This window comes from Xenopus tropicalis, chromosome 8 (genome assembly GCF_000004195.4).
Source record: "Xenopus tropicalis strain Nigerian chromosome 8, UCB_Xtro_10.0, whole genome shotgun sequence".
Taxonomy (NCBI): Eukaryota; Metazoa; Chordata; class Amphibia; order Anura; family Pipidae; genus Xenopus; species Xenopus tropicalis.
The window spans coordinates 118130555-118149541 of NC_030684.2; the positions used below are offsets into that span (position 1 = coordinate 118130555).

At 38.9% G+C, this 18987-nt stretch overlaps 4 pseudogenes; all 4 read right to left on the bottom strand.

Annotated features, from left to right (window-relative positions):
* Positions 1 to 816: 816 nt before the first annotated feature.
* LOC116407320 lies at positions 817 to 997 on the bottom strand (annotated as a pseudogene).
* Positions 998 to 2892: 1895 nt separating this feature from the next.
* Positions 2893 to 3006, bottom strand: LOC116407380 (annotated as a pseudogene).
* Positions 3007 to 10398: 7392 nt separating this feature from the next.
* LOC116407340 lies at positions 10399 to 10599 on the bottom strand (annotated as a pseudogene).
* Positions 10600 to 14133: 3534 nt separating this feature from the next.
* LOC116407336 lies at positions 14134 to 14352 on the bottom strand (annotated as a pseudogene).
* Between the last annotated feature and the right edge of the window lie 4635 nt (positions 14353 to 18987).

The following is an 18987-nucleotide window of genomic DNA, read 5'->3' on the forward strand; positions in this document are numbered from 1 at the left end:
CCAAAGGCGATCCTGCAAGGCCGAGGAAGGGGGTCTCCCGAAAACCGCAAGGCCGAGAAGCGCAAACACAAAATACAATTCCAGTACTCAAAAAAAAAAAACACTGGAACACAGGGGGGGATCGCAACCCGTTGCTCTGAGATTAGCCCCCTCCCCAATAGCAGCATGCGGGTTTAGCCTATCTAGGTAGGCGATCCCGCAAGGCCGAGAAGGGGGGTCCTCAAGAAGCACCTCTTTTCTAAGGTCTCATGCAGTGGATACCACACTTGACCTTAGCCAAAAGGCCGAGAAGCGATAACCCGAATTGCGCACGCACCGACGGGCCCAGATCCTCACTTGCTCTACCTCCATGGGGAGAGAGAGGGGCCATAACGCTTCCTCCTGCACCTACACTATCCCCCCCCCACAAAACCCCACTTCACACACAAGCCCCCACATTACAGCATCTCTGATATCTTCTACAGCCCTTCTCTGGCCTCTGGCCTCTTTAGGCCTCTAGCATCGCTTTTTCGGACACTCGGCACCGCAACAGCAACTTCACCACTCTCCCAGAAGCCAACATTTACATAGCCCCGCCTCTATCTGGCACACACAATCAAGCACACAGCGAGCTCCTGCAACGAGTCCCGCCTGAAAGGGCATCACACCAAACAACGGGCGGATGACGACGACATTAACAGCAAACTGTCTCCTGCAAAGTGTTGCAAAGTTCTTTTTTTTTCCTTCCTTGAGCTGCTTGTTGCTGCTGTTTCTTTGCACTTGTTGTGCTGCTGCTGCTGCAGATTCGAGCTTGTTCTGATTTTTCAAACTGGATAAGAGAGGTGCACCGGTCCTGGAGGTACTGCAATACCAGGTCGATGCGTGGAGTGGACAGAGCAAGCTCTTCTTCCATCTCCCTGTTCCAAAAATCCATTTAATATATGGTCCCCAGATAGGGGACGTATCAGATATTAAACTGATAAGAACAGATAAGGTTTCAACTCAGTAATAAAGCAACGTCGTAGGAAAACCCACTAATTACTTTACAACATCACTGTAAACCAAAATTTTTAAACTTTATTTAATTTTTTTCTTTTTATAATTTTTAAAAAAGTTACTTTAAATTCCTAAGATGACTCAATACTATTTCCCTTCTCCCCCTTTCAGGAGTTCTCGCAATCTTCTTCATTATGATATTAGACTCTTCATCATCTGACCAATCCTTCAGAAATTCTGAAATTTCTTTACCTGTCTTCTTCTTAATCATCTGGTATAGTTTTTCACCTCTAGAAAGAGACTCAGAAAGAGAATCAATAGACTCCATAGATGCACTTACTTCACTATTTTCTGAATCCTCTTTACTCTTTTTCTCACTCTTTTTACGTTTGACAGTAGGACCTTCTTGTGAAACATTTCCCATAGCCTCCTCTCCAGAAGACATCTGAACTGGTTCAGTTAAAACAGGTAACTTACCAGGCTCCTCAGACTTAATTTTCCTTTGAGGGCACGCTGCATACAGGTGTCCTACCTGCAAACAGAAATTACATGCCTTCGGCAGAGAACAGTTTATAACTTCATGTCCCGTCTTACCACAATTTTGGCAAAAAGTACACCCGTCTGCTAAGTGCCCATACTGCCGACACCTCCTGCAGAACTCTGGCATACCAGGAAAAAAACAGTCAATATTTACAGTTCCTAAGCGAAACCTCGCTGGCGGGATCATTCCTTCCTTGAAGACAGCCTTAAAGCGGTATTTAGAAGTCCAAATACCTAACTCATTTAGGACCTTACCTGCAAAATCGAGCTTCTTGCAGTACCTACCAATAACTGTCTCAATTTCCTTTAAAGGAACAAATGGAGAGTACGACTTCACCACAAGCACTTTCTCCTCCGAAAAATGAGGCAGAATCTTAAACCCCTTTAACCGGGGATCAGCCGAAGACTCCTCCAAAATTCTCAGGAAACTGTCATAGATTCCTTCCCCGTCGAACGTAACGTCGTAGACACCCCGCTTTGGGTAGTCCTGGATCGCTAAGATCTCTCTTACAGCGACTCTCCCGACATCCTCCAATCTTCACAATGTAGCTCAGGTTTTTCTCCACATCCGAAGGATCGATCGACCCGATTCTTACCGAGTGCTTAACTCGAACGAAGGTAGGAACACCATCTTCCATCGCAGCCATCGTAGGAACACTCCCAGCTTCCCCCACAGCTCAAGGGTTACCACTGGTGTGGTTGATCGCTGCCCGTTGCCTCAGGAATGACCTCTCCCCTATAGCAGCAGTGGGCTTAAGGTGGTGTTACCCACCGATGCCCAAAGGCCGAGGAGAGGTGTCCTTCAGCACCCAATGACTCAGTCCTACACTTGGTCTGAGCCAAAAGGCCGAGAAGCGATAACCCGAATTGCGCACACACCGACGGGCCCAGATCCTCACTTGCTCTACCTCCATGGGGAGAGAGAGGGGCCATAACGCTTCCTCCTGCACCTACACTATCCCCCCCCCACAAAACCCCACCTCACACACAAGCCCCCACATTACAGCATCTCTGATATCTTCTACAGCCCTTCTCTGGCTCTGGCCTCTTTAGGCCTCTAGCATCGCTTTTGCGGACACGCGGCACCGCAACAGCAACTTCACCACTCTCCCAGAAGCCAACATTTGCATAACCCCACCTCTTTCTGGCACACACAATCAAGCACACAACGAGCTCCTGCAACGAGTCCCGCCTGAAAGGGCATCACACCAAACAACGGGCGGATGACGACATTAACAGCAAACTGTCTCCTGCAAAGTGTTGCAAAGTTCTTTTTTTTCCTTCCTTGAGCTTTTTGTTGCTGCTGTTTCTTTGCACTTGTTGTGCTGCCGCTGGTGCTGCAGATTCACGCTTGTTCTGATTTTTCAAACTGAATAAGAGAGGTGCACCGGTCCTGGAGGTACTGCAATACCAGGTCGATGCGTGGAGTGGACAGAGCAAGCTCTTCTTCCATCTCCCTGTTCCAGATATTAAACTGATAAGAACAGATTTTTTTTTTTTTTAATTTTTTTTTTTCTCTTTTTATTTTTTTTCCACTCAGTATGTCTTAAAATAAAAAGTCACATGGATTTTTCTTATCCCAAAACCATAAGAAGACCATCATTGTGGAAAACTCAAAATAACATTTTGTTCCAATCTTTTGATTTCCATTTTTTTTCTGTTTCAACAAACCCACTATTTTTAACTTCCCTCCAAAAATAAACATATAATAAACTCAAACCATACTTAATACACTCATTAACCGAAATATACTCTCTCTTTAGTACTCTTATGTTCCTTACTTTCCATATTACCTGTTTAATATTATTTGGTTAAGTATTAATTGTTTCAAAGTTTTCCTCCCCAATTCCCAAACCATACATAATGACCTTATAATTTAAAGAAAGTAGCCCACCTATTTTAAAAAAAAAAAGGAACTAACCTTCCCCCATACCTTTCTAGCATACGTACAAACCCAGAACACATGCAACGGAGTCTCATCTGAAAAACAAAAATTCCTCGGACAAACTGCAAAACTAATTAGCCCCCTTCTATGATTAAATCAACCACTTGTATTTTTTAAATAAAAATCCCAATTGATATTTCATAAAAATACTAAGAATTGAATTAGAAAAGATCACAGTTTTAATGGAAAACGCTAAGATTTTACTATAAATATATCCCCTTAATTCTGGAAAATTTTTACCCCCACAAATTTTAGACTTATATAAAATATCTCTTCTTAATCGTTCCATTTTCGAATTCCATAAAAATGTAAAAAACTCCCTTATCAATCTTTTAATCCATAACTCTGGAGGAGTAAAAGTCATAGCAACATACAAAATAATAGGTAAAATAACTTGTTTTAAAACCAAGATCTTCCCCTCCATTGATAGTTCTCTCAACCGCCAAAAACCTAGCTTTTTCCTTACTCTCTCCAGCAACGACTCCCAATTCTTAACATTCCCACAATTATCTGAAAACCAAATCCCCAAAATCTTAATTTCCTTAGTTAACTGAAAATCTACTTTAAAATCAAAAACCCAATCCCCTATTGTTAGGACACTAGATTTCTCAAAATTCACTTTAAATCCCGATGCCCCACTGAACCATTCCAAAATTCTTAAAACCCTCCGAAATCCACAAAAATCTTTTAAAAAAACCGACACGTCATCCATATACGCCACAGCTTTTAATTGCTCCCCATTACTACCGGGAACAAAAAAACCTCTTACTACTTTATCTTTATGGATACATGCGAGTAAAGGCTCAATTGCGAAAATAAATAATATGGGCGATAGGGGGCATCCCTGCTTTACCCCTGAAAGTAAATTAACGCTATCAGATAAAAATCCATTAACCGAAATCTTGCTAAAACTATTTACAGGTATATATAAGCTTTTAATCTGTTTTATCAAAGATCCAGGCAAACCCATTTTTTTTTAAATCTTAAAAAGAAACTCGTGCGACACCCGATCATAAGCTTTTTCAAAATCTACAGACATTAATAACAATTTTTGCTCCCTATCATTCACGTCCTGGATCATGTCTCTGATTAGCACCAACGGCTCCGTTATAGATCTTCCCGGGACAGCACAAAACTGATACTCGCCTACAATACTCCCGATGACCTGTTTTATCCTTAACACTAGTATTTTAGCAAAAATTTTATAATCGGTATTCAATAATGTTATCGGCCTCCAGTTTTTGACTAATTCCTTATCCCCTTTTTTAAAGATTAACACCACCACCCCTTCCAACCATGACTCGGGTACAGAAAAATCTACTTGAACCTTCTCTAAAACCTCCATAAAATCATCCGCTAAAACGTCCCAAAATACCCCGTAAAATTCCACCAGAATACCATCTTTCCCTGGTATTTTTAATTTTGCGAAACTTTTAATGGCATCCACTGCTTCCGCTCTTTCAATTTTACTACTTAACATCTCACTATCCCCTTCACCAATTCCCTTATCCAAACAATCCAAAAAGAACTGTTCTAGGGAGTCTTCAGTTTTCTTGGCTGCAAACAAATCCTTATAAAATTCTTTAACTTTTTTTAAAATCTCTTTCAGGTTATTTTCCCCTTCTAAAACCTCAATAGTATCTTTCTTATTCACAATTTTCTTAAAGAAGAACTTACTGCTCTTTTCATCCTCCTCTAAAATCCTTACTTTAGTATTAAATATTATTTGTTTACCCTTTTCTTCTAAAATACTTTTTAATTCCTTTATCTCCTGAATTTCTTTCCCAATGTCAATACCCTCCCTCTGAAATAACAGGAAAGTTTGAAGCCTTGTATTTAACACCCGATATAATTTCCTTTTCTCCTGCATTTTCTTTTTACCGGCAGCAATAAAAAACGTTTTAATTAATTCTTTTAAAAATATTCTATTATGGTGGGATCATGTAAAACCTCTTTTTAAAACCCTCCATTTTTTATAAGCACAAATAAAATCCTCTCATCTTTATATCCTCTAATAACTTAATATTTAACTTCCAATATGTGGATTTACGTTTAACATTACCCGGAATTTTAACCTCGCATTCTATTAACTTATGATCCGAAAAACAATTAACATTAGATTTAAAACTAATAATCTTAATATCCGATGAAGTAAAAAAGTAGTCTAATCTAGATTCAGAGTTATGACTAAACCACGTAACTTTAGAACCTTCATCCCCCTTAACTTTCCAAATATCTTTAAAGTTAACCACTTCTACAATCTTTTCCAGGCAGACAGCAGAAGAATCTTTACTCTTCCCGTCTTTTTCCCCGGGCCAAGACACATTAAAATCACCTCCCATAATTATTGGTTCGTTACCCACCAAAAACAACTTTATAATTTCAAACAATTCCACCCTTTTTTTATCTGGGGATGCATAAATATTTATGCACTTAAAATTCTTGCCATTTAAGTTAACAGACACCATTAAAGCCCTACCTGGAAAAATTTCCTCCACCCAATTTATACTAAAACTCCCTTTCAATAAAATACCAACCCCAACACATTTTTTTCAGGGGGTAATGAAAATAAAAGACAAACCTTCCCAATAACCACTAAATTCTTCATAATTCAGACGATTCTTAATATTACACTCCTGCATAAAAATAATATCATAACTCTCACTTTTGAAAAAACCATAAAGTGCTGCTCTCTTTTTAGGATTTTTAAAGCTCCTTACATTTAAGGAGGCTACTTTAAGCATTACCTCCTTGAAATTGCTAGACATGGGCTTCCCCCACCCCCATCACTATAATCTTCACTTATTGGAAGCACTGGTGAAGGGAAATAGTTACATAGTTACATAGTTACATAGGGTTGAAAAAAGACCATTGTCCATCAAGTTCAACCCATCCGAGTAAACCCAGCACACAACCTATACTAACCAATCTATACACTCACATACATAAACTATATATATACAACCAGTAATACTAACTGTAGATATTAGTATCACAATAGCCTTGGATATTCTGCTTGTTCAAAAACTCATCCAGGCCCCTCTTAAAGGCATTAACAGAGTCTGCCATTACCACATCACTAGGAAGGGCATTCCACAGCCTCGCTGCCCTCACCGTGAAAAACCACCTACGCTGCTTCAAATGGAAGCTCTGTTCCTCTAATCTATAGGGGTGACCTCTGGTGCGCTGATTGTTTTTATGGGAAAAAAGAACATCCCCCAACTGCCTATAATCCCCTCTAATGTACTTGTACAGAGTAATCATGTCCCCTCGCAAGCGCCTCTTTTCCAGAGAAAACAACCCCAACCTCGACAGTCTAACCTCATAGCTTAAATCTTCCATCCCCTTTACCAGTTTAGTTGCAGTCTCTGCACTCTCTCCAGCTCATTAATATCCTTCTTAAGGACTGGAGCCCAAAACTGCACTGCATACTCAAGGTGAGGCCTTACCAGGGACCTATAAAGCGGCAAAAATATGTTCTCATCCCTTGAGTCAATGCCCTTTTTTATACAAGACAGCACTTTATTTGCTGTAGTAGCCACAGAATGACACTGCCTGGAATTAGACAACTTGTGATCTACAAAAACCCCTAGATCCTTCTCCATTAAGGATGCCCCCAACACACTACCATTCAGTAGATAGTTTGCGTTTATATTATTCCTACCAAAGTGCATAACTTTGCACTTGTCAACATTGAACCTCATTTTCCAGTTTGCTGCCCAGTTTTCCAATTTTGTCAAATCGCTCTGCAAAGCGGCAGCATCCTGCATGGAACTTATAGTTTTGCACAATTTAGTGTCATCAGCAAAAATAGAAACAGTACTCTCTATGCCCACCTCCAGGTCATTAATAAACAAGTTAAAAAGCAAAGGACCAAGGACTGACCCCTGCGGTACTCCACTAACCACACTGGCCCAATTAGAAAATGTTCCATTTACCACCACTCTTTGTACTCTATCCTTCAGCCAGTTTTCTATCCAATTACAAATATTATGTTCTAGGCCAATATTCCTCAATTTGATCATTAACCTTCTGTGCGGTACTGTATCAAACGCTTTAGCAAAATCTAAGTAGATGACATCAACTGCCATTCCAGCATCAAGGTTCCTGCTCACCTCCTCATAAAAGGCAACTAAATTAGTCTGGCAAGATCTGTTACGCATAAAACCATGCTGGCACAAACTAATAGTATTGTGAACTGCAATGTATTCAACTATCCTATCCCTTATTACCCCTTCCAGAAGCTTTCCTACTACTGATGTCAGACTAACAGGCCTATAGTTTTCAGGCTGAGAACGAGATCCCTTTTTAAATAACGGCACCACATTAGCAATCCGCCAGTCTCTCGGCACCATGCCAAACCTCAACGAATCCTGAAAAATTATGTGAAGAGGCTTGGCAATCACAGCGCTCAGCTCATTTAATACCCTGGGATGAATCCCATCCGGTCCTGGACCTTTGTTTACCTTTACATGTTCAAGTCTCTTTTGAATTTCCTCCTGAGTGACCCATGCGCCAGTAGCTAAATTACTAGCACTGGGTATATTAAAAGGGAAGCCTTCATTATCTGGCTCCTCAGATGTATAGACAGATGAAAAATAAGAGTTCAAAATTTCAGCTTTTTCCCCGTTCTCATCAACCAACGTACCTCCCCGTGATAATAAAGTTCCCACCCCTTCTTGCTTCATTTTTTTACTATTCACATAATTAAAAAATAATTTTGGATTCTTTTTACTCCTAGCTGCAATATCCCTTTCCATCTCTATTTTAGCTTGCCTGATAGCTTTTTTGCATGCTTTATTTGCTTCCTTGTACCTGATGAAAGTTTCCGCTGTCCCAGCTAACTTGAATGCTTTAAAAGCACGTTTTTTATTACCAACCTCGACCTTAACTCTTTTATTCAGCCATAAGGGTTTTGCTTTGCGATGCCTCTCCTTGCTTACAAGGGGAATATACTGTTGTGTATACCTGCAAAGCAATGTTTTAAAGATGTTCCATTTTCCTTCTGTGTCTAACCCCATGAAAAGCCTTTCCCAGTTGACACATTGCAGAGATGCCCTTAAACTGGCAAAGTCTGCACGTCTAAAATTGAGCGTTTTAGTTACTCCCTTATCCATTATCTTCAAAATATCCGGTTCACTTTCAACCTCACTGGGGAAAGACTCTATATTTTCAGATGGACCTTTCTTTTGTTTTTTAGGAGTTCTCTGTTCCTTACTCTTTTTTCCTTCTTTTCAGGCTTTTCCTCAACTCCTCTTTTTAGCTGCCGAAGCTCTGTCTCCATCTCCTCCACCGCCAACTCGACAGAAGCTGTCCCTATAGGTCCTTCCGATTCATCAATTTCCTCCAAAACAGAATCCACTACAGTCTCCTGAATCACCTCCACACTCTGCACTCCAGACCCACCCTCTTCGGGATCTTCGTCAGGATTTTGATTTACAGGTACAGTATTTTCTTCTTCTCTGTTTTCCTCTACTGCACCTGGGCAGTCCACCTCATGGTGCCCCTGCACATCGCACTTTCCGCACACATATTTCGGACACTCTTTCTTTGAATGTTGAGCACCGACACACGTCAGACACCAATCACAAACCGCATCTGAGTGCCCATGTCTTTTACATTTTCTACAAAACGGGGGCATGCCCGCATAGAACAAGAACCCTCTGCTCCTATTTATGTAAATCAAAGGAGGAGGATGTTTCTGACCTCCAAAACCATCTGGATCTTTTTTCAAGGTCACAAGATACCTTCTCTTACCATTCCAGATCCCAAAATGGTTGCGAATTTCACCTTTATATGTCACTTTCTCACAAAAATTAAACAGAAAGGCTTCAATCTCTTGAGAAGAAATAAAGGGATCATACATGTGCACAGTTACCATCTTCTCCTTATTCTGGTACAAAGGGAAGACCTTGATACCCTGAAAAGCCGGGTCAAACTTGTGCAACAAATAAGTACCAAAGATTTTCTCACAAATCTTTTCACTCACGAAGGTGACGTCATAAACAACTCGGGTGTAAAACTCTTGTAGGCAGAAATAAAAGCTCCTTTCCGCTTTTAAGATCTTTTCCAAAATTTCGACAACCAGAAATCTTAGATCTTTCTCCTGCCAGACATCTGGTTCCACCTCAAAACGTATGGTGTCCTTCATCTTGAGGTCCTTAGAGAAGAACTCCTTTCTCTTCTTCTCTTCAAATCCGGACTTCTCGCCAACCACCACAAAACCACCATCTCTCTCCACCACGTCGATTTGATGAATCCATGATTAATGTCTTATTACAAGACACGATCGCTAAACGTTTCTGAAGAAAGCACTCCCCTCCAATAGCAGCAACCAACTTTAGGCAATACACCGATGTTGGAAGGCCGAAGGCACAGCGGTCAACAGAACCCCCTGGATGCAACACAAGATCACAGCCAAAAGGCAGAGAAGTGATAACCCGAATTGCGCATGCACCGACGGGCCCAGATCCTCACTTGCTCTACCTCCATGGGGAGAGAGAGGGGCCATAACGCTTCCTTCTGCACCTACACTATCCCCCCCCACAAAACCCCACCTCACACACAAGCCCCCACATTACAGCATCTCGGATATCTTCTACAGCCCTTCTCTGGCTCTGGCCTCTGGCATCGCTTTTGCGGACACTCGGCACCGCAACAACAACTTCACCACTCTCCCAGAAGCCAACATTTACATAGCCCCGCCTCTTTCTGGCGCACACAATCAAGCACACAACGAGCTCCTGCAACGAGTCCCGCCTGAAAGGGCATCACACCAAACAACGGGCGGATGACGACATTAACAGCAAACTGTCTCCTGCAAAGTGTTGCAAAGTTCTTTTTTTTCCTTCCTTGAGCTTTTTGGTGCTGCTGTTTCTTTGCACTTGTTGTGCTGCTGCTGCAGATTCGTGCTTGTTCTGATTTTTCAAACTGAATAAGAGAGGTGCACCGGTCCTGGAGGTACTGCAATACCAGGTCGATGCGTGGAGTGGACAGAGCAAGCTCTTCTTCCATCTCCCTGTTCCAAAAATCCATTTAATATATGGTCCCCAGATAGGGAACGTATCAGATATTAAACTGATAAGAACAGATTTTTTTTTTTTTTTTAATTAACTTTATTGATCTTTTAACAAATCAATACATTTTAAACGTTTTAAACATATTTTAACATTTTAGCATATTTATTTACTTACAAAACTAGACCATTGTTTATATTTCCACTTCAAAGAGTTATCTTGATTACATTTAGAATCCACTATAAAATATAAATACATTTCTGAAAATAACAACAATATTGCGTCATCAACAGATATTTCATCTCTTTGAAAAAGTACAATGTTTCTAATTTTCCATAAAACATCTTTGCCACAGTTTATTATCTTCCATAAAATCACCATACAAAATAGATTCATACTTAAAAAATATAGGAGGTTTAAAGTTCTTAAAGAGTAAACCCACCTTCCTCCAAAAAAGTTGTGAAAAAGGACAATTCCATAAAAAGTGCATAATTGTTTCATCAGAACAGCAATTTTCCCTTGGGCATTTAGCTCTTGCTACTAAACCCCTCCTATGCTGAAAGAATCTAGTTGGCAAACACGCATGAATACAATACCAAGATAAATCTTTGTGCGAGTTAAATAATTCTTTGTGATACTCTAGCCCATATATTTTTAGATTTCTCCTCGGAAAACCTTTCAACTGGGATTAAAATAGTTTCATTTTCAAACTTTTGCTTTAAAAAGGACTTATTTAATAAATTATCTAAAGCTACACCATTTAAATTATAATTTATTACAACTTTCTTTAAACTCTCATAAAAACCAGGGGAATTAAAACAAAATGGATTTTTTAAAGAAATTTGAAACCATTTATACTTAGCAAAGATAAATCCACCAAAATATCTAATAAAAAAGGACCAATAATTAGTTTTTTTACTATTTTTTAAACATAAAACTAAATATATTACCCATAAAAATCTTTTAATATCAATGAAACCCTTGCCTCCTTTCTCTTTTGATTTATATAAAATCTCTCTTTTACATTTCTCCATTTTAGACCCCCATAAAAAGACAAAACAAATTCTTACTAAACGTTTCATATTAATATCAGACGGGGGATAAACTAAAGCCAAATATAAAACAATTGGCAGTAAAACAGCTTTAATAACTAAAATCTTTCCTTCTAAAGACAAGGATCTAAGTGACCACATCATCACTTTCTTATTTATTTTCTGCAACACTAAATCCCAACTGTACTCTCCATTATTATTTTCAGAAAAACAAACTCCTAAAATTTTAACAGTGTCAGAAGACTTAATATGCTTTTAATAGGTTAGTGGGATTCTTTGAGATATTGATATTACTTTTCTCTAAATTAATCTTAAACCCGCTAAAAGAACAAAAACACTTAATACATCGTATAGCTCTTTTAATTCCACACTCATCCACACATAAAACAGCCACGTCATCCATATAGGCTACAGTTTTAACTTGATTTCCACTACCCCCTGGCAATGGAACCCCCCTTACCATCTTATCTTTCCTAAAACTACATAATAAGGGTTCTAGGGCGCACATATAAAAAGTATAGGGGATAGTGGGCAGCCCTGCTTAACTCCACAATGCAAAGAAAAAGAATTAGTCTTAAAACCATTAACCAGGACTTGACTTGAACAATCTGTATATAAAAGTTTTATGGACTCCACAAAAGTTCTCGGAAATCCCATTTTCTCTAAAACTATAAATAAATAACTATGTGCAAAAAATTTTAACAGGACCTTTAAAAAGAATAGCTACACCCACTGACTTGTTTTCATTGCATCCGGACCACACAGATGGACCATAGGACCAATCATTTTGGTAGTCCGAATAATCTCTTTTATGTGGTATAGCACACTCTTGTAAAAAAAAGAACAGATACATTAAAAACAGCTAAAAAATTAAAACCTGTTGTTCTTTTTAACTTAGTTTGGATGCCCCGTACATTAAAAGAAAGTCCATTTAGAAAAGCCGTAAGAGAAGAATAAGAAGAGAATAAACAAAGGACTTAGAGGATCTTAAAAAGTGATTTTATTATTTTAGATCTTGTCATACCCATAATGTCTAAAAGGCTGTGAACACCATCAGTCTCTAAAAAGGGCTGGAAGGAGAAACTGGATTACCAGATTGGAAACTTTCGATTAAATTTGAGCCTCCCCACTCCAATGGATCGGACCCCATATCAGGACTATCAAGGTTCTGAACAACTGCTCCTGCATAGCTCATCTTTTTATCAACTCCTTCCCTTTTACCGTCACTTTCAACGGCCGAGGCATCTCTTTTCATTATATTCCTTTTTAGCTTCACTTCGGGGATAAAACTAGCCGATCCAGAGGTTTCAGCCTCTGTCACGGATAACTCGCCCCCCGATCCGCTCTGAATAGTGAGATCCATTGCCTCCTCTACACTCAGCTAAGAAGGTTGTTACCTCTCAAACACAAATTGAGGTTCAAAGTGAAATGTCTGCTGCTTGTGTTGCTCATTCCCTGACTCTTCAGCTTCTGTTACCTCTCTTGATGTCTCAATTATTTCATTACCTGGGGGTCTACCCATAGAAAGAGGCTTTTTAAAACTTTTATCACAGTTTCCGTATTTATGTCCAGGTTCTCCGCACAGATTACAAATTATTTTATTTGGACACTCTTTTGTACTATGCTCAACAGATCTACAATTTTTACAAAACCCAATTTTATCACAGTCCTCAGGAGAATGTCCATTTTGCCCACAGACTCTATAAACAGGCATTCCAGCATAAAAAATATCTCCATTATGTTTGCCAATTGAAATCCTTGCAGGTGGATGAATAGGATTTCCAACAGAGTCCTTCTTAAAAGTAACCAAATATTTCCTTTTACAAGTCCAAATCCCATACTGATTATTTATATTGTGCAAAAACTTGACTATCGCAATAACGGGTAAGATGAAAAGTAACATCCTCTTGGGGAACGAAAGGAGAGTACATTTTAACTACAATCACAGTACCTTCATCCATCATATGCTCACAAATCTTGACACCTTTTAATTTAGCATTTCCTTCCTAAAAGGAGACGCCAATCAGCAAACAACACCAGATGATGATCTTCGCCAAAAGGCCGAGAAGCGATAACCCGAATTGCGCACGCACCGACGGGCCCAGATCCTCACTTGCTCTACCTCCATGGGGAGAGAGAGGGGACATAACGCTTCCTCCTGCACCTACACTATCCCCCCCCACAAAACCCCACCTCACACACAAGCCCCCACATTACAGCATCTCTGATATCTTCTACAGCCCTTCTCTGGCTCTGGCCTCTTTAGGCCTCTAGCATCGCTTTTGCGGACACTCGGCACCGCAACAGTAACTTCACCACTCTCCCAGAAGCCAACATTTACATAACCCCACCTCTTTCTGGCGCACACAATCAAGCACACAACGAGCTCCTGCAACGAGTCCCGCCTGAAAGGGCATCACACCAAACAACGGGCGGATGACGACATTAACAGCAAACTGTCTCCTGCAAAGTCTTGCAAAGTTCTTTTTTTCCCTTCCTTGAGCTTTTTGGTGCTGCTGTTTCTTTGCACTTGTTGTGCTGCCGCTGCTGCTGTTGCTGCTGCTGCTGCAGATTCGTGCTTGTTCTGATTTTTCAAACTGGATAAGAGAGGTGCACCGGTCCTGGAGGTACTGCAATACCAGGTCGATGCGTGGAGTGGACAGAGCAAGCTCTTCTTCCATCTCCCTGTTCCAAAAATCCATTTAATATATGGTCCCCAGATAGGGGACGTATCAGATATTAAACTGATAAGAACAGATTTTTTTTTTTTTTTTTTATTTATTTATTTTTTTTTTTCCTATTCCGTCAAGAACTCAAAAGCATATCCAGAATGTATTAAGGATTTAGAGTTCTATTACATCATTATGGACTCCATATTTATTTATTTGAAATTACACCAAGATTCTTGTTTCCAATCTAGATAAGCTTTATCCGTGTTACATCGCTTATCTCTCAAAAAATATATATAGACAATACTTAGAATGTTTTTCTTTATTTCTTTTACTGAAAATTGCACTTGCTTAAACACCAGCAAGTTCCTACATTTCCACAATGCTTCTTTGGCACTATTTATAATTTGCCATGTTCTTATTACCCCACTGTCATTACTTTTTATTTTTCTCCCATAAGAAATAACTTCATAATCCATATAATTAAGGTTAGTCACATGTTAAACAAAACACCCCACCTTTCTCCAAAAACTCTGAGAAAAAGCACAATTCCAAAACAAATGTACTGTTGTTTCATTACTCCCACAATCATCTCTTGGGCACATAGGACTCCTAATTAGACCCCTAGAATACTGAAAATCCTTGACTGGAACAATATTATGCACGATAGACCATGCCAGATCTTTTTGACTATTTGTTAAATTTTTGTTTGTCACCATGTTCCATATATTTTTACTCACTTCAACACTATAAAACCCTACTCTGCTTATTATTTCATCCTTTTTGAGACTTGCACGCACAACTCTAAAATTATTGAGTTCCCTTTCCGAATATTTAGAAAGATTATACTGTCTTATTATTTTCTCCATCATTACATAAAACTTAGAAGGCTTAAAAGCATATGGTCTCCTTTTATCAAGACTCATCCAGCCATGTTTCCTTAAAAACCAGCCCGTTTCAAATTTTACTAAAAACGAGGCATTAGTATCTGAGGATAATAACTTAAAGATCACCGCCACATATTTTAGAGACAAAAACATACTTATATTCGGAACCCCTCTACCACCATTTTTACTTTCCTTATACATTTCTATTCTTTTTAATTTTTCCATTTTTGACCCCCATATGAATGTAAAAATCTCTCTATTAAACTTTCTCATATAAAGATCATTTGGTAAAAATATTAAAGATGAATACAAAATGATTGGTAGTAAAACTGACTTCACAATAAGAACTTTACCTTCTATTGTTTATTTTGGAACTTAAGAAAATTAAGTCTTTTTCCTTATTTTACTTAATACATTCTCCCAGTTTGGTAACCCAGATATATTTTGGTTAAAAACCACTCCTAAAATACTTATACTTTCAGAATATTTCTTAACTTTACAAAACATATCAAATACCCAGTTCCCGAAAACACAACATTCGGTTTTCTCCAGATTCAAATATAATCCTGATGCCATTCCATACAACTCTGCCAACATAATCACCCTATTAAGAGAGATCGAGTCCACACATGTCACTACGACGTCGTCCATATATGCTAAAGTTTTAATGTTTACCCCGTTACTACCTGGAATCATTATCCCTTTAATTATTTTTTCTTTCCTGATCATTTGTAAAAACGGCTCCATTGTACATATAAAAATTAAAGGAGACAACGGGCATCCTTGTCGCACACCAGATTTTATCACAACCTTATCTGTCAAAAACCCTTTTACTAAAAGCCCCATTATACATAGTTCTGATCATGTTAATAAAATCCTTTGGCACATTCATTGCTTCCAATACAGAAAACATAAAAATATGATTTACACCGTCAAAGGCTTTTTTAAAATCCAAAGACAAAATAGCCATTCTTAAATCTCGGTCTGAAATGTGCCATAAAATATCTCTAACTAAAATTAAATTATCCCATATGGACCTACCTGGTACCCCACATACTTGCCCATCCTCAATTATCTTACCAATCACTTTTTTTAGCCTATTACTTAACACTTAGCTATTATTTTATAATCTGTGTTTAAAAGGGTTATGGGCCTATAATTTTTTATATCATTTTTGTTTTCTTTCTTAAACACCAAAGTCACTATACCCTCTTTTTGAGATTCTGTTAAGACCCCTTTACACAAGCACTCATTTATCACTTCACATAACTCTTCCTTAATCACATCCCAAAAAAATAAATAAAATTCTATAGTTAAACCATCTGACCCTGGTGATTTATTTTTTGCAAAGCTTTTAATGACATCACTCAATTCTGCAACTGTAACCTTCCCACTTAAAATACTTTGATCATTAATACTTAGCACCTTGTCCATCTAACCCAATACAAATTCCGCACAAGACTTATCCATTTTTTCACCATTAAATAAATTACTGTAAAACTCATATACCACTTTTAAAATACCTTCTTTTTCTTTACACCCATTCAACTCACTTATGTAATCTTTTCTTTTAATACTCTTAAAAAAATACCGCCTGCATTTTTCTCCTTCCTCAAGATCTCTTACCCTTGAGTTAAATATGATTTCCTTACCCTTATTTTTCATCCACACTTTGATCTCACTTTTTATTTCAGTTATTTCAGTCTCTACTTCATATCCTAAAGATTCAAACTTCAACATATTCTGTAATCTCATATTTAAATTCCTATATTGCTGCTTTATCAACTTACTCCTATAGATACCGTACCTAATAAAAAAGAGCTTTAAATCTCTTTTAACCCATTCCCACCACTGACTAATAGATGAAAAACTATATTTCAACTTTTTCCAATAACCGAATTTTAAATATAATTTCCCGGTACAATTAACATCATCTAACATCAAACAATTAAGCTTCCAATAGCCTTTTTGGACTTTAAAGGATTTCAAAAATTCTAAAGTACAACTTAATAACTTATGATCTGAAAAAAGATGAGCTTCCAAACTAACCTTCTTCACACAGAAATCTTTGGAACAAAAACAAAAGTCAATTCTAGAATTATTATTTTGCCCGGACCATGTAAAACCATCTTCATCTTTATACATAGCTCTCCAGACATCCACCAACTCAAAATCATTTATTATGTTTTTCAATAGTTTTGATGACTTATCCAATTTGGATAATTTACCTCTACCTTCAGGTTCAATAACACAATTAAAATCTCCTAGCATGATAATTGGAACAGATCCGTTCAAAAAAAAAAAAGAAATTTTATCCATAAGCCTATATCGGTCATGCTTATCAACATATCCATAAACACAAAAAATTTTTAATTTAAATCCATATAGCTCGCCTTCAATTAATATTGCCCTTCCTGGCTCAATTTCAATTAGAGATTTGTAAACGAAAAGATTCCCTTTCACCAAGAAGCCCACCCCAGAATTTTTAATATCATTACTACCCGAAAATAAAGAAAAACCACCCCTCCAAGATTCTTTAAGTTTTGCATAATCATAACAGAAATCAATATTACATTCTTGTATACAACAAAAATCAAAATCCAAAGAAAAAAGAAAATCACTCCTGCTAGTTCATCCACCTTTTTGCCAGATGGGACCGACAACACAGGAGGCACTTCACGTATATTCTCTTTAGGGGGAGGCACCACACCAGCTTTAAGCCTTTCGGCATAGGTCTGTATGGGACATTCCCTAAATCTGTAACCCTCTTTGCCACAATTGGAACACTTCCTGGGTCTCTGGCAATCCTCACTATCATGTCCCAGTTCTCCACAAACACGACAGATCTTGCCAACATTGCATTCCTGAGACACATGCCCAAAATCGTGGCACTTCCAACAAAAAAGTGGCATGCCGTTATACTTCAAGAACCCTCTGTTGCCACTGATATTTATCAGCTGATCCGGATGATCAAATCCATCTTCACTGCTCTCGTCGTCTCGCAGCCTCACATGGAACAGCCTTTTCCCGGTCCAGATTCCATATTCATTGGTGATTTTTTTAACCATTTCCACCTCATCCAATATGCCATCCAGGTGAAAAATAATTTCGCTATCAGTCACATAGGTGTTATACATGACTACCGTCACCATTCGAATATTATCCCGGGGCTTAAACTCCATATTGCACCCAGCAATCCTCGGATCATCTTTCTTAGCCAAGTAGTTCTTCTTGAAAAGCTTATATAGGGCAGTATCTTTGAAAACCAATTCATATACCCCACGATTATAGAATTCCGGAATGCAAAACATATCAACAGGCTTAATTCCACATACAGCCAAAACATCTTCCACAATAAACTTCAAAGCATTCTCACCTCTCTTGGTTTCGGGTATTTCCACCTGCGCCGTATTCTTGAAACGGGTATCTGGAGCTGAAGATGTGTAAAAATCCTTTATTCTTCAAAGTAAGGAGTGAAGCCCCCTTCCACCACCAGAGGTGGCTTCCGGGTCTTCAAGACGATCCCTCCTCGTTAGCCTCACCAACCTCCCCCAATAGCAGCGATCAACTTAAGGCCTACAAGAGACCGATGTTAAGGGGCCGAGAGAGGTACGGAACAGCAACCAATCAGCAGGACACTGGATCTTGCCAAAAGGCCGAGAAGTGATCACTTGCTCTACCTCCATGGGGAGAGAGAGGGGCCATAACGCTTCCTCCTGCACCTACACTATCCTCCCCCCAAAACCCCAACCCCCACCTCACACACAAGCCCCCACATTACAGCATCTCTGATATCTTCTACAGCCCTTCTCTGGCTCTGGCCTCTTTGGCCTCTAGCATCGCTTTTGCGGACTCTCAGCACCGCAACAGCAACTTTACCACTCTCCCATTTTTTCCAAGTAA